The 17,922-nt window shown below is 36.3% G+C and overlaps 1 protein-coding gene and 1 pseudogene across 2 annotated transcripts in view; both read right to left on the bottom strand.

Moving 5' to 3' along the window:
• LOC126762690 (dual specificity protein phosphatase 15) overlaps positions 1–17,922 on the bottom strand; it is a 105,967-nt gene that overhangs the window by 25,126 nt on the left and 62,919 nt on the right. The gene's annotated exons all lie outside the window — the stretch shown is intronic.
• Positions 12,969–13,169, bottom strand: LOC126763822 (small nucleolar RNA U3; annotated as a pseudogene).

The raw sequence follows: 17,922 nt of genomic DNA, 5'->3' as shown, positions 1-17,922 counted from the left end.
GTTAACTTTTTTTAACCTTTTTTAACTTTTTTCTAACCAAATTTTTTTAATCCACATTAATCCTATGATTTTTTAATTACGAGTTAAGAAAAGAGTTCACGTTGAAAAGATCAATTCATTTATGAAAAAAGAAAAAAACGTAAACTTCCGTCCAACATTTAATCGAAGCTATATATACTATACCATTCACAAATGCAAAAGAACTCTTATTAGAACTTTGATCGGAGAGTTTGTAAGGTGGCTATATGCTGTAGTGACTCAATCAGATCAATTTTTTCAGATTTTTCATTATTGCCTTAGGTAATGATCCGTGTGAAATTTTATAAAAATATCTCCTCAAACAAAAAAGTTTTCCGTACAGTTTGTATGACAGCTATGGTATATGCTATAGTAGCTTAATATCGGTCGTTCCGACAAATGAGCATGCATATCTGTTTTCATTGTAAATCAAAAATAGAAATTATCGCATTGATTATCTTGCTTAGAAAATGGAGCAATTGAACAATGAATTCATTACGATCTCACCGACTTGAAACTTTAAGGGAACCTCCAAACGAGGATTACATATGTAATGCCGTCTACTCGTGAATAACCTAAATTCTCTGGCCTATAGTTTTACATGCTTTCAGATCATCTGTAAGCTACCATTTTACAATGATTTATATTTTGAACGGTACCAGAAGTATAACCTAGAGATTATATAACTACAGATTAGTAACCAGATCTGGTTCAGCCCCATTAATTCCTTGATTTGCAGGTTGAATTTAGAGCATTTTGAGAACAGTTTTGTTGAACAAATTTATTTAGCTTTTTCTCAGCTATTGGAGAACATAAAAATCTTTTGTGTACAGGGTCCTATTGCTGTTGAATTCAATTTTCAAAGCAAAAGCATTTTGTATTTAAGCCAAAGAAAGAAAAAGAATCAGAAATCAGGAATAAAAACGCTTTTGAAAAATAAATAATTTAATTTCGAATTAATGGGTTAAAATTGACCTATAGATATAAATGCAAGATGGATTTTTAGCGGACTAAATATAAAAAATAGCACGTAAAACAAGTAAGGAACGCTTAAGTTTAGGTGTAACCGAATACTTCATACTTTTGCAACTGGCAAAGATCAAACCTGGGGAAATATCTTCAGGTGTTGGTCGCATCAAAAAATTTAGCGAAGGCGTTCAATTTCATTGTTCGGCCAAATCGTAAATTGATTACTGTCGAATACGGTATGTTATTAACTTATTTTGAAGGTTATAAACTCCCTTGATTTAATTACTATATTTTACTTGTCGTCAGCGAAAATTATACTAAAATCATCCTCAAATATGATATACATACATATGTATGTGTGATGTAAACTCAACCGAAGAGTCTAAATTTAATATGGTATATTGAGTTGATGTTAAAAACGCCAACCAAAGGATTGAAATTCACTTTATTAGAAATATGAAGTTTAGACCAAGACCAATATTATTTATACTGGACGTCAAGTCATTAATATGATTTTATAATTTTTAAGAAACTTACACTTACACTTACTTACTTACTTGGACAAATTTTGTCTATAATGTGGCATACTCTAAAAGAACTTTTCGTGGAAAGTTTATCCCGGGATATTAATTGGTTTTTGATTTCTAGTTCGATTGCGCTCATTTTCAAAATGTGATTTAACGAGTTTTGTTGAAATTGGTCTATTATATTTGTACTCTGTAACGACATTACATCGCTAGTATTAGGGAGCATAAGAAAATACACTAATTTTCAATTCAAAAATATGTATGTATGTATGATTAAAAAAATTCTATATCATTTATGTGACTCGCCCTAATATATGCCCTGAAATTGCACTTTGCATGCAGACCTTTCAATTTATTTGCATCACAAATACAATTACAACAACTGCAAAGCGAATTTGCATGTAAATAAATGACACCTGCGAATAAAACGGTGTCTGACATATCCTGTTACCAGGGACGTCAGTTGACGCGAATTGCTGGCGAAAAGAATCAATAGCCAATCGATTGTAATTTTATATGTAAATGTTGTTTAATGAAACCGCCTGCCAATGGGTAAACGGTAAATTATTTACTATTTATTTGTTGTTGGATAATGCGAGAATGTAAAGTGTTTGAATTGCATTCTAAATTGCAAAAGTGATTGCTAAAAGCGTGCTTTTAATGCTTTCGTGACAGAAGTGGTGGATTTTAAAATTGAGTTAGTTTTAGCTTTAAAATCTGATTTAACATTTTTAGAGGACAGTTCCGCGTAATTATACTTTCGCATAATCAGTGAGCCTCAGCTAAAAATATTGTACGGTTGTTCGTTTAAAATGAAGTTGAAGGACACAATAGACTTAAGGTCGCTGTTCATTTCTCGTTTATCAATCAAACGAAGTTTTAAAGATTTAAGACCATCGTTAATCGTTGAAAGCTTCGCTAGCTATGCCAGCTAAATCATTAAGTTACATTTTTTCTGCTTTTTTCTTTGTTTGTCACTTTGAGTTTTCGATAATGCTCAGTTACACTAGAGCAGATTGCAACAGTAATGTGTTGCCTACCAAGCTTGAAGTTCGGTTCGAAGAATGCTTGCAGTTTGATGTAATTAAGATCAAAAACATAGGGAATATATGAATATTTTTTAATTTTATTTTTTATGCTTTTCTGTTATTGCCTGGACATTTTCTTTTGAATTAAAAAAATAGATTTGCAGCATTCAATTATTTAAAGTTTAGCCTCGGCACTCTGAGAGTTAAAAATATTATTGATGGAACCAGTTAATTCAGGTTTTTTTTAGTAGTATATCTAACTACAAAAGCCATTAAATACCACATTCTGTAGACCCCACGAAAACAGCGTGTGTATATATTCTGAAGTTGAGCTATTTCGAGTTATATTTCTTTAGGCTCATTGTTTTGAAACGGGTCTGTTCTATTTCCAGTGATAAACAAGTAAGGAAGGGCTAAGTTCGGGTGTCACCGAACATTTTATACTCTCGCATGATAAAGTGATTATCGAGATTTCATTATACGTCATTTACATATTTTTCAAATACCGTATTTTTGTAAAGTTTTATGCCGCTATTATCATTGGTTCCTAAAGTACATATATACTCGTATTATACAGAGAAGGCATCAGATGGAATTCAAAATAGCGTTATATTGGAAGAAGGCGTGCCTGTGAACCGAGTTCACCCATATTTCGTAAATGTCATCAGGGTGTTAAGAAAATATTATATACCGAATTTCATTGAAATCGGTCTAGTAGTTCCCGAGATATGGTTTTTGGTCCATAAGTGGGCGACGCCACGATCATTTTCAATTTAAATAAAAAACCTGGGTGCAGCTTCCTTCTGCCATTTCTTGCGTAAAATTTAGTGTTTTGACGTTTTTTGTTAGTCGGTTAACGCACTTTTAGTGATTTTCAACATAACCTTTGTATGGGAGGTGGGCGTGGTTATTATCCGATTTCTTCCACTTTTGAACTGTATATGGAAATGCCTGAAGGAAACGATTCTATAAAGTTTGGTTGACATAGCTATAGTAGTTTTCGAGATATGTACAAAAAACTTAGTAGCGTGCGGGGCCACACCCACTTTTCCAAAAAAATTACGTCCAAATATGCCGCTCCCTAATGTGATCCTTTGTGACGAATTTCACCTTAATATCTTTATTTATGGCTTAGTTATGACACTTTATAGGTTTTCGGTTTTCGCCATTTTGTGGGCGTGGCAGTTGGCCGATTTTGCCCATCTTCGAACTTAACCTTCTTATGGAGCCAAGAAATACGTGTAACAAGTTTCATCATGATATCTCAATTTTTACTCAAGTTACAGCTTGCACGGACAGACGGACGGACGGACAGACAGACATCCGGATTTCAACTCTACTCGTCACCCTGATCACTTTGGTATATATAACCCTATATCTGACTCTTTTAGTTTTAGGACTTACAAACAACCGTTATGTGAACAAAATTATAATACTCTCCTTAGCAACTTTGTTGCGAGAGTATAAAAACACCGACGGAATTGTGGAATTAGTCCAGTTAATTTTTCATTCAGAAATTTTATAATGAAACTAAACTTTGCAGATGGAGTTCAGGGCATGGCTTTCCCAATGTTGATAATATTTTCGTGTGTTTGTCGTACACCATGCTTGGCAATCTCATTCACACCTAGTAGGCAACACTTCCACTACTACCCTGCTTCCCAAGCACTTCCGTCCGATATGCGGTACAAGAATACTGCCTTGATTGCTGGTTGGCTGTCTACGTAGATGTTGACTCTGGAATGAATGCAGGTGCATTAGAGGCTAGCTCCGCAGCCTTTCGCAAAAGCAAAGACCTCAGCTTGAAATATACTGCAGTGGTCGGGCTGGCTTATGTCTAACTACGGACAGTATATCCCCGCACCAACTCCATCCTCTATTTTCAAGCCATCCGTATAAATGTTAGAGTGTTGCACGTAGCTAACATACCTTTATATGGTTGGCGCAAAGGTTTTTCTATCTTTACTTTGAAGCTTCTTTCCCAGTTGAAAAGCCGGATCATGTAGTCGCTGTTTGCCAAACCGTCATTACCCATCGAACTATGCCCAAAGGTTCTATATGTAAAATCTCCTGCAGCCAGTAGTCTTTCCGCTGATTTTGCTGCGCAGTTTGCAGCGATGACATCTATAGGTGCAGGTTTAGTACCAGTTCAAGAGCCGCCGTTGGAGTTCTTAAAGCTGCCGCTATGCACAACGCAGCAAGTCTCTGAACCCTTTCCATGGAATTTCGGTAGGTGGATTTCCGTACGCCTGTTCACCATACTACTGCACTGTAGAACAGAATAGTTTTACAATAGCTGTGTACCATCAGTTCAAGAGAGAGGGAGAGAGTTCCCAGGTTGCGCCGAACATCTGCCTACACGCATATAAAGCATTGCTAGCTTTCCTCATAATGGTCATAATACTTCAGACCATTAGTAGATACTTTATGAAGATGCCAATGTCGTCCGCATATGCCAAGAGCTCTCCACCTCTACAGATATTTTAGCGTCGTTCCATTCTGCTTTTCTCTTTTTAGGGGTCAAGAGGCTTCAAGCCTACATTGTATAGCCGGAGATCAACACCTACTGACTTGGCGCTGCGACGCTAATGTGCACCGTGTAGATTATCTCTAAGCTTTCAGCAGGAAAGAAGTTAAGCTAACAGGTCTAAACTCTTTCGAGTAGGTTGCGTTGTTTCTACTGCCGACGGTATGAACCTTAGCTTGTCACCATGAGTGTGCCACATAGCAGGACTTCGTGCATTAAAAACCGACTTTAGCCACGGAAAGGAGAGACAAAGAGCTCACTGAAATGTCCGATGGACTTTCAGGCATATCTATCTTGTCGCTTAATTTAGGCACAATCAGCGCTCTGAGCAGAAAGAAAAACTGATCGATAAACCGAAAGTTTGCAAGTGAATGGTAGAAAAATAATGAATTACGCTGGCCATTTTCTTCTAAAATATTCATTCAAATAATTGAAAAGTATTAGCACGGCCATGGGCCCACGTAATTCCATACAAACTGCATTTAATTTTCATCATGAGCTTGAGCATTGAGCGCTTTACAAATGCGCCTCGACAATGTCCCTGCGCTGTTCAACTACATCCTGCAAGTGTAACGGTTATTTCGGCTGGACTGGTGGCGAAAGCACTGCAATTTGCATTTAAAATGCCTTAAAGCGCTCAAAATGAATGAATAAATAATAAAAATGAACATTTGGACGAATGGAACATTATTTGAAAAAAGGCAAAGCGGACAAACACGGACAGCCCGGTGGTTGGCTGCTGTTGGCCGCCAGCGAGGGAGGTCGTGTGGATTGCGGTGGGCGCGTGGGCATGGTCGGAAGTGCCGGCGCGAACAATGCAATGCCTTTAACCCTTTGCTTTGTGCTGATTCAGGGTATAAGAGGAAGGAAGTGGGTTGCTGACAGTCAAATATCGTGCCAAGCTTTAAAATATGGAAACATAATAAAACTAAAAATAAACAAATGAAATGTGGCGGGAATGGCAGCACGGGCGCATGATTTTGCATAATTAAAACGGCGTTGCTGGCGCTGCCACTGCTTCTGGTGCTGTTGTGGAGCGCGCGATAGAAGGCGCAGCTGTGTTGCGGGTACAACATGCAGTCGTAGACAAGCTGTTTGTGCAAACCAGTGCCAAAATGTAAGCTCATGACAATGGCGGGATTTCAGAAAAACACAATACGAGCAAACTGAAGAATTTGGAAAACAGAAAAAGAATTGAAGAAAAAATAAAAAAAGAAATACAAATTACAATAATGCAAAGAATGTGTTTAAAAGTGGAAAAAACAACAACAACCATTGCCATTTGCATAGCGCACAATCAGCGAAATCTTTGGCAGGCGAATTCCCCAGCACGGCAAGGCTATGCAATCGGCGCAAAGTAATCACTTGCAACTTTTGCACTATATATATATACGTAAATATGCACAGCGGGGCGATGAAATAGCGTTGATAATGCTGAAATTAAAAAGCGAAAAACTTGCGCTAAGAATTAATGAATGAATTCAATTAGGTGCGACCGACATTGAAATGGCCGAATAAATTATTGAAATCTTCCGCTGATTGAATTGCTGAGATTTGAAAATTATTGAATTGGACCACCGCAGGCCTGCAGACATGCTCGGCAATTATTACAATTTCTTAACCTAATTAAAGCGATTACAATGCAATTTAAAGCGTACTCAAGTGATCTGAGTGGAAGTAAGTTGGGAGGTCTGCACGGCGTATGAGTGCCAGTGCGTCTATGAAGCCACTCGCATTTTGTGCTGTGTGCGGCATCGTGTTAATTGGACAATTGAGGGAAATCAAATACTTGTATAGGCTTCCTGCAAAATGGACTCAACGGTTGGACTATCTGAGAAGTAGCCGCGGCCAACATTTGAGAGAGACAATCTTCAAAAAATAAATGGCAATAAATGTTATTTCGAACTATAATAAACATTCGCCACCCTTCAGAACCTGAAAGCAGAATTAGAATTGTAGAATTATATATGCGGAAGCATTTATAACAGAAGTCCTTCTTCGACACAGCATTAAAGATGATATTAAAAAGTAGTATCACAATTACTGCAAAAACATCAATAAAAAGTACTTATCAATAACTGTTTTAAAGTTAAGACACTTTTCCGCCCATCTCTTTAATCAGTGTGCGTTTATAGCGTATATCAGTCCCAGACAGATCCGACGGTTAAAACATGATTATGTTCTTAGAAAAGGATTGGATATCTTAACTTAGTACAAGAACTTCTTTCGATTAAATTGGTCTATATCATTAGATCATTATCATTAGATTTTTTGAAGATTATCTCTCTCAAATGTTGGCCGCGGCTACTTCTCAGATAGTCCAACCGTTGAGTCCAATTTTTGATGACTCGTTTGAGCATTTCGACTGGTAACTGGCGAATGCCACCAGCCCACAAACCACACCAAAAATCTTGAATCTCTTCAAATTGCTCTTCGTCCCAAATGCGGCCTTTTTGCTTGTTAACAAACTCATTGAGCCAGAAATGGGCCTCGTCGGCTCGAAAAAGTCGGATTTTCTTAAAACGTTTCAGGAGCCCAAAGATCGAAGCGATGTCGATTGGGAAGTTCAAGCGGCTTCAGTTCTGGCACAAGCTGTATTTTGTATGCTTTTAATTTAAGATCTCGACGTAAAATGCCTCCCCACGGCCTCTGTGTACACTCTCAGCAGTCAAATATTATCCAAGAATGAATGCTGGGTCTCAAGATGGGTGATGGTGTTGCGAATAGTATGCTCATTGGACCGATTATGTTGATCATAAATTGAGCGAAGTGTGAATTTCCATAACAAACTTGAATGATTTGTAAACAGTATTGTACAAAAATAACATGACAGCTTGACACAACTGACGCGTCAAAAAGAGGCTTTTGAAAAAAGTACCTCTACTTGGATCACCCGTTAACAGACAGTCGGTAACAAGCCTCGATAGTTTTGATTTTTCTAGTGATTAGGCACGTACAAAGGTGTGCAGACGCGGAGAACGAGACGAGATTGGGTGACAGCAATAGAAAAATGCTATTTATGAAATGTTGCATTAGAAAGTGACACTTCAACCAGCAGCTCGCTGCCTACAAAGACATACACACATACATACATATGTAGATATAGTACTCCTACATATGTACTCGTCTGTTTGTAAAAACATAGGTGTGCTCGCTCTCACAAGCTTGCTATTTATAATTTCACAATTCTGTCACTGCAGTGCTCAATGAGCCGCACTTGAAAATGTCATTTTCGTTAGGCCAAAGCGAGGAGATGTGCTGGTGCTGCTCTTTTGCGCTTTTGTGGCAATTTCACTTTTGATGGCGTGGCTTATATGGCAATTAAAGTGGTAATTGCTTGACATGTAGTGGCAGAGAAGTGCTCCACTGCCAATATTGCATTTTGCGGCTTCTAAAAAGACACAAGGACAATTGCGCTTTTGTTTTGAGACAATCAATTTCGTTTCTTATTTATGGTTGTTGTATTTAAAGAATATAATGCGTTTTTTACGAGTACGAATGTTACCGAAATCGGGGAAAAGATGTATCTAATCGATTCATACTTGATGGAACGATACCGTTATTATGGAATAAGAACGACTAATCGAAGATTCATTGGTTTTAAACTTCATATTAAGTCGCTGTTCGGTGGGATATTTTCAAAACAGCGAAGGACTGAAATTGAAATTTATGTAATATTGGATAAGAAGAGAAGTAGCTTCTAAAAATCTGAGAGATACAATTGACACATAACCATATTTTAACAGTGGAAATATGATTGAGGTAAATATTTTTCGTAAATACAACCATCTGACTTCGCCAAAGAAATATTTCTGGGAGATTATTACCAATTTGGAGCATTACTAGAGAGTCAGCCTGAAAAGCTGAATTATAGTACACTCAGGTATTCAGCTAGACGAAATCAGCGAAACAAAAACATCAATGTAATGACCATCTGAACAAATCTTATTTTCTGGTCTTTTAAATATATTCTTTACTACATAAATTAATACAAATATTAAGCTCTTTCCTTCTTTCAGTAGATCTGTAAGAGAGGAATGCCAGTCTTTTGAGAAAGCAATCCTGAAAGTTCAAAACGAAGGCAAACTATTAAGTCATCTTCCAGTAAGCATCCAGTGTTGGGAAAACTGTACTATGTATAAGATATTTTCACAACTCATAGAATGCTAAAGTAGTTGGCAAATCTCATTGAGCTTTCATCTGTCCTCATGTAGAGCTGAATTGAATCAAGTCGATTTTCTTTCCTTAGAAGATATTAAAAAAGTTTTCAGTGGACCAGCGTTAAATTTGCAATGTCCAAAGAGTTCTGTTACGGTTAGGTTAGATGGCTGATCAAAAGATGTAGTCCTTTGTGAGGCCTTAGAAAAGAAGAACTCCTGTATTCGAACTTTAAATCAGAACGCTTAGTAGCCAATACAAATTTTCACCGGCGTTTAATTTACATCCCACCAACTCGGTGGGATATCTGAAGGTATGCGCTTCCAAGTGCTCAAGTCTTGACCTCCCAAACGCGGGACAGTCAAGAAGGAAGTGTTGAGTTGTTTACACTTTATCTTCTTCCATAAAGTTTCTGCAGATGGCGTCTTGTAGAGTTCTCAGCCTTACTGCGTGGACGCCAATAGGGCAACGGCTCGTTAAAAGCCCCAAAACAAGGGAGAGGCTAACCTGACTGAGGACAAAGAAATCACTAGATCTCTTGACATCGATCGTGGGCCAAATGACTTTTGCGACAACGCATTTACCGATGGAGGTCCAGCGCTGACCAAGCTTCCGCGAAGCCCAGCTATTTACTTAGTAGTAGAACACAAGATGATACGAAAGCACCGATCCGATCACATTCTACCGATAGCGGTTCTAGGGTAACTTTTCTTGCTAGCTCGTCAGCTTTACAGTTTCCTGCGTGCATACCAGTCTCATCACTCGATGCTATTGATAGTGAGGTTAGGCATTTTTTGACCAGTTCCGAACGCATTGTAAATGAGTTCAAGGCTGGTATCGCCGCTCTGCTATCTGAGTGAATGGTCACTTCTCTGAAGGAGGCTGTACTCCGGAGCAGCAAATCTACTGCTACGTTAATGTTGCAACCTCGGCCTGGAAGACACTACAATAGTCAGGAAGTCTGAAACTGAAATTGATAGAGAGTACCTGACAGTAGACCCCTCCACCAACCTTCCCTCCAAGCTTTGACTCATACGTGAAGAAGCTCACTGCCCCTCTACTCCAACCTCTTCTTCCCACCCACAACTCTCTATCCGGTATATGGGTAGAGAAGGAGTCGCCAGAATTCGGTTTGGCGACTCCATGATCCAATTGATCTGGTATGAAGTAAAAACAAAGTTTACGGTATTCTTTATAAAAAAAACAGCTTTATCGGGACGAGTGAGAAATCTTGCCATTTCTCTAACACTTTCCTGACTATTTTCAAGTACCACATCCTTCACCTTTTTAATATTTTCAACAGTTGAAGGAGTCGACGGTGTTCCAGAACCAGGCACGTCTTCAACGATCTCTCGACCGTCTTTGAAGGCTTTGTTCCACTCGTAAGCTTGTGTTTTTGGTAACATTGAATCACCGTAAGTCTTTTCCAACATTCGCAATGATTCCGCACACGAAATTTGGTTAGAAATTCAAAATTTGTGACAAATTCTTTGTTCGATATTTTTACTCATGTAAAAATTGCAAAGCACTACTGAGGCGAACCGACTTGTTGCAAGCAAACTGGTAGACAGATCGCGCTCATATATTCCTACCAACTTCGAAATGTACACGTTTTTGAAATATCATTTACCCGTGGAGTTTAATTACAACTACCGGTGCTTTTTTGTGACGATTTGTAACTCCGTTGCAGTTAAATCCACCAAATCATATCACTATATTGTTGCTTTTATTGTTCATTAAGGTAATAACTGCTATTAGTTTATGACTCAACGAGAATATGACTCATTCAATAATTAACCGCCAACAACAATAAAAATTTTCGCTTATATTTTTTATAACAGCATAACAAGCCGCTATTATAGTTTTATTTCCGTTTCATATCCATAAAGGTGCATTCATGAAGCTTTGTTATGACTCTTAAATGGCTTCAACCTTTCTATAATTTGATTTTCGCATTTGCAGCTTTACACATTTTTGCTCTTGAATATTCCCATGACCCATAAATTTTTCCTCCATTGCCTGGGATTTATTTGCCCCCAGCCAGAAGTGTGTCCCATTGGACGTCTAATACAAAATTGTAATTGCAGCTGTACGTGTTTATATGCAATTAATTGTCCGTTAACCAACTCTTTTTCGCACGACACAGTCTGGCCGGGCGAACCACCCACGATCCACGACAGACGACTGACAGCATGGCTGACTTCGCAATTGCGAGTGAGTGTTTGTACAATCCTTTAACCATGCTCATTTACCGCTTATTAATCCATTTAACTACAACAATAATTACAAAGCAATTGGACATGCAATATTGGGATTTCGCATGCCTCATTGCTATATTCCATATTAAAGCATATATATGTATGTAGTAGTATAATTCGTATGAAAAAGAGTTGAAATAATTTTATATGAAATTAAAGTTGAAATTTTAAATATTTTTGTACCCAAGTGCAACACCTTTCACAAGATAAAATGACATGCTTATCAAATATTTCTTTCTGAAGATCTTGGCTTATATTCTGTTGAGGAACGGTACATAATTGATTTGGATTGCAATATATTGTCTAAGTTCGATCAAAATCTGAAAGATTGCAGTTGCTGTCATAGCTAGGAGGCACCTAAAGGGGAATATTTCAAAAATACAGAAAGAAATGGGAACTATTGGAAGTCGGAAAAATCTTTTCATATTTTGTCATTAGATGTCGTGGCAGTCGTATATCTCCAGTGCTCCAATCACATTGTGTCATACTTTATAATGTAGGAAAGGTGAGAATCAAAGCTTCATTTAATAAAAAAAAACTGGTGCGTGGAGTCCCTACACGCGGAAGAAGTTATACTTTTTAGTGATATTTCAAGAAAGGCATATCATTTTGTATGAAAGAAAACTAGCAAGAGGGAAAGGATAAAGATATGGTGGAGTGACCAACACTTTCTTAAATTCACATTTTATAAATTTATTATGTACATTTTATAAAGCAAAGTCTAAATCAATTATCATTTCTGGGTTCTGACGGATTGATATCTATAATATTTACAATTGGATTATGATAACTAAAATACGATATGAAATGTCCTAAATCTAGTTTATCTAAATTTCTCGCGAATACCGCATCAATAGTCGTACCTCCTTTTGTCGTAAGATCAATTCTTCCATTGATCATTTCTAATGAAAATTTCTCTCTGAGGAATGCCAGTAATGGTTCAGCTTCTGGCAATGAGAAATTTACATTCAAATCTCCCGCAAGGAGTACCGGTTGTTCGCTATACTCGACTGGTTCTCCGATAATTTCTGCAAAAGCTTGCGAACCTGCAGTTGACAACGGTAATAAAGCTTTACCGACGAACAATTTTATATCTCTCTTCGATGAATTTGGTGATATAGTATAAATGGCAATTAAATTCAATTTTTCACTATTATGATTATCGCTAGGGTTAATTTTGCATTCTACCGCACACAAATCGCCAATTCTTGTTGATGTTGATATCGTCACATCAGCATCACTCGCGTACGGAGCCTAATAATTATTATTCATTTCTAAGATGATAATTGGATTTTGACAAAATTTTATCATTTCAATTTCGCTGTATCTTTTGTTAGTGTAAAAGCAACAATATGCCTCGCTCATTTGCAATTGCAAATATGCAAGACCATTTGCACCAGATTGTGAATTGCCCTACTGTACTTATTGACTATGTATATATTATGTTATTTGTATAAAACTTTGGAATTTATTCATTAAAATCACCACTCAGAAGTCGCTTTATCCGTTGTAACCGAGCGATCATCGAAGAAACATCATTTCTAATATGCCACAAGACAAAATTAGAAATGAAGTTCATTAAACTCACGCTGTTAGATAAAACGAAATACCTCCTCATCGTGGGTGCTAATACTTTCGATTTGCAAAGAAAGTAAATGAAGACTGACTACAGAAATCAGGAATAATGGGATGCCCAACTCTCCTGTCACTGGAAATGTGAGAGCCGCTCACCTACCGAACTTTGACAGTTGACTGGATTGGGTAGGTTTTGACGTTTTGCAATTGGAATGACTGGAACGGCCAGATTGAAATTATACCAAAAATATATGTGAACGGAGAAATTTGTTGCCGCCGTTCAAGATCGTTAATAAAAATTTAAAACAATAAAAATCAAAGAAAATGCGAAATTTAAACATATTTCATGAAACGTTTTGTAATTTGATGCATAATAGAAATCATTTTCTATTACAAATGATTAAAAACATTCATTAATTGGCAACTAACAGGCTTAATTCACCATATTAAGTATTGAGAGATCGAAAGTCAGTTGTTTTAATATATCATAAAATCATAAAAAAGGATTTAAGTGGTTTCGCCATATATTAAAAGCCCAATATATAATAATTTGCAATCGTAATAAACGTTGAGCGTTTTAATTTAAATGCCAAAAAATTCTTATTTTGTTGGATGTGGCCACAATGGAAAATGTTATAAAAAACGCTTATTTTGAGGCGCTCTCACACTGGAATAAGTTGGGCATCCCATTATTCCTGACAGAAATGATCCTGTGGAGTATAGTCTTAACTTTTCTGCGGCCGCCGCAGAGTATCTCAACCAAAAGTCACACAAAATAGTTGAGAATTCGCACAAATGAAACGGAAACGAAAGAAAAATAATGCACAAGTATACAAACATACACATGCGCACACATGTGAATATGTCACCAACCAAAAATTGAAACATTGTTCTACAAAAACAACAATAGCATAAGCATGGCAACATTGTGTTGCTGGTAGAAAATCCGAGCTGTGCCGATTGTCTCAGCTTCCCTTGCTGCTCGAACATCTTCGTAGACAACGTCGCGCAAATATGCATCTATCGCAACCTTTTCCGAACTCGTATAAGAAGTATAACTTCAAAAAATTAAATTCGGGGTAGTTGAAAAAAGTTACGGCTGTTCAAAAATGAGGGAAAATTATAAAGAAATTCGCTATATTTTGAAATTTTTGTATAAAAAAGGGAAGAATGCCACGCAAGCCACCAATGAAATTTGTGAAGTTTACGGAGACGATGCTGTATCAACAATGGTTCGCTCGCTTCCGTTCTAGAAATTTTGAAATTTCGATTTACACTGATGGAATAATGTTTCTAGCGGAAAAATGGCAAAAAGTGATCGACTAAAATGGTACATATTTGTTTATTTATTTCTTAGTATAAATATTTTAAAATAAGTTGAAGTTGGATTAGAAATACGAAAAGACTTTTTCGACTGCCTAGTAATATTTTCTAAGAGTGCAAGAACTAAAATTATCGTGTAGTAAACTCTCTCTCTTTTGTCTTAGCCTTAGTATTGTTAATATAACCTACTAAACCCCGCTCGAAGGAATAAACAATCTGTTCCGATATTTTTAGTCTTTTGGGGATGGATGTGGATTAGAGCGGTTAGTGTCTGAAAAGGTTTACATAAATGTTTGGGTAGAGTAATGTAAGTTCCTAAAGTGTTGCGACTCCTCTGTTTTCCAAATTTAAGGAACCGTTAGTTTCTACATATTCTATAATCCATTGAATATGGAAAGCAGAAGGAATGTTACGAATTCTCTTAGTTAATATTACCAATTATCAGCGTTGACTTAATGATTCTGGCAATAATGATCAGTTCAAAAGGGAATATGAACCATTTGAAAAGGTTATAAAGCTATTCGTTCCGGTACCAATAGAAACTAGTGTAATTGTTGATACCGTTCATTTGACCGTTTCATACGATGTACCTTCTCAGCAATATATCGCTACTTTAAGAAGCTAGTTCGTACATTTTTCCTAGCTTGGTCGAGATCGAAGTTGGTTTGATACGGTCTGTTTGGTCGTAACAACTCTTGCAATTAAATATTGAAAACTCTCTATTACTTTTTCTCTTTTTTAACCGTTTAATTTTTCCTATTATTACATCGAGATTTTAATTATCCACCACTATTTGGAAGATATGAGAGAACCGACATTCGAGTTTTTCTGAGGTGGCAAACGAGTTGCGTTCGACAACTGGGTGGTATACTCGAGAGTTAATATATATGTATGGAGCCATTTGTACAGATTTACCCGTCATAAAATATAAATTTCCATCATTCAACATTTAACTTTCGTTGGCAACATCGACATGTGTGTTCAATGATTAATGCAACTAAATGGTGGCGGAACATGTTGACATCGAAAAGTACTCGTGTGAAATTAATATTTAACTAACAACAACAACAGATATGGCACGGAACATATGCAAATGTTGCTGGCGGCAGCCTACCGGCTTTCAAGTCGAACAAGGCACAAGTGCAACCCTGTATGTGAACTATTGCAGTTATACAATTGGGTGGGTCAAAAAAACGAACGAATCGCTTCGTACTCCGAAAAAATTATTGATAGTTACTTTTAATAAAGGCTCGCTAAGTATGAGCATTTCATTTTAATGGGAAGCTGCATTGCCTAACAATTTTTGTTTTTTTTTTTGTTATTATCACATAGAAAATGCATATATTTACAAAAATAGTCTGTATAGTCGATAGAACGAAATATTATTTAAGTAGTTGGAACGAGATATGCATTTTTCTATCTGTTAATGATAATGAAAATCAAAGAAAACCGTTAGGCGGCCTTTCTTAGTGTCTATCAACAATGTTTTTAGTAAAATTAGTTAAAGAAAACATTTGATTTTGTTTAACCCACCCTAATATACACTTATACATACATATGTATGTATGTATGTAGTAAAATCGCATTATCGCTCCTGATGTAGACAAGTTGTTTGTGTATCTTTTATTTTGAGAAATAAGATAAATAAGGGAAATAAACAGATGCTCGGAAGGTGCAAGGACAACTCGTATGTATGTAGAATATACGTAATATATGTGCAGTTTTGTATGTGTGTAAGAAAAAATACTTAATCACAAATAAATTGTATGAAATTGCGCAAAAAAAAAAAGGCCATCAGAAATACATATATGTGACCTGGTCTACGGAAAGGGGGCTTAGGTGTCAAAAAATCAATTTTCACTTTTTAGTTGATTCGGATGGAAGATTGTTTAAACAGCTGTTTCCTAGAAAACTAGTTTTCGCACGTTAGCTCCCTTTTCGTAGACCAGGTCACATATATTAATATATATTAATTAATGAATAATGCAGGTGGTCAGATACACAAATGTCTTCATTTGCTATCCATAATCCTTATTTTGGTATTTAATTACAACAACAATGCAAACAAAGTAATTATTTTTTCATTGCCAGATCTAGTGATTCTAATTGCCAATTGGTTCTTTATAATGAAATAATTTACATTTGCTAAATTTCCCATACAACCTTGTAGAGTTGGCTGAATGAGACAATCCTATGTCTTTAGAGTTGTGTAAAAAGGGGAGTACAGTGCTTAGAATTAAACGTATTTCAAATAAAATCTTCTCTTTTCATTTTTAATATATTATCTTCAATGCCGCTGGAGTCTAAATTAAATAAAAAAATATTATTAATTTTAAAAAGCATCTACGAGAATGATGTTTTGAAGTGCTTCGAAGATTGGAAAAACCGTTGGCACAAGTGTATAATATCTCATGGGGACAAAATCTCTTTGAAGGGGACAAAATAGATATTCATGAATAAATAAATAATTTTTGAAAAAACACAAAATTCGCGATACTTTTTGAACACACCTCGTATATCTATAGGTTATTTACAGTACTATCCAAAAAACTTTCAGTTGTCTTAAGTATGGATATATTTTTTTGTTTAATAAATTTTTTTCTTTTTCTTCAACAAAACTTGAAAGGAAGCGAATCGAACAAACAAATAGTATAAATCAAATAAACTGGCTAAATTAAAAACTAAATGGTTGTTCCTAAGCTACACCATGCGCTGTTCGCCCAAAATACGAAATTTGTCACGATAGGAAGTAGTCTGTTGAGTGTTAAGATCTAAAGATTTTCAACTTAGTTAGTTAGGACATAGTGTTTTATGTATTAAAATTTCTCAGTAACTGATCTAGAACCAAATTATCCTTCAACAATTTCACGATTAGGGGAAAAGAGTGTCTTTATGCCCTTGCGGAAATATTAAAATTAAGTTAAACAAGAAAACACATAAACTTCGTTCATAAACTTTGTATCAAAGCTATTATACCCTTCACAATTAAAAAAGATTATCTAGAAGAACTTGATACCGTTCGTTCAGTTTGTATGACAGCTCCATTCTACAGTGTTCTGACCTGAACGATTTCTTCGGAAGTTGCATGATTGCTTTAAATAATGATGCATGTCAAATTCAGCAAAGATATCTCGACAAAAAGTTCTCCATACAAGTACTTCATTCCCAACGTTCAGTTCGTATGACAGCTTGTGCTATAGTGGTCCGATATCGGCGCATCCGACAGATGAGCAGCTTCTTGGAGAGAAAAGGTCGTGTACAAAATTTCAGAATGATATCTGAAAAACTGCAGGACTACTTCCCGTATATACAGACGGACGGACTAAATCGTCACAGCTCGTAACGCAGATCACTAATAACATGCCTTAGAAGGTTTCCGACATTTCATTCGGCGTGTTACAAACTTCGTGGTATAAAAAATATTGTAAAAATGTTGTATGAGATGAAGTGATTACTCTAGACTCTACTTCCTACAATTGACAGGAAACTGTAATAGGTGTACTTAACCTTACTTAAATTCTTTTAAATAAATAAATTTG

This window comes from Bactrocera neohumeralis, chromosome 6, assembly GCF_024586455.1.
Source record: "Bactrocera neohumeralis isolate Rockhampton chromosome 6, APGP_CSIRO_Bneo_wtdbg2-racon-allhic-juicebox.fasta_v2, whole genome shotgun sequence".
In the NCBI taxonomy this organism is placed as follows: Eukaryota; Metazoa; Arthropoda; class Insecta; order Diptera; family Tephritidae; genus Bactrocera; species Bactrocera neohumeralis.
This window is presented reverse-complemented; position numbering and strand designations above follow the sequence as displayed.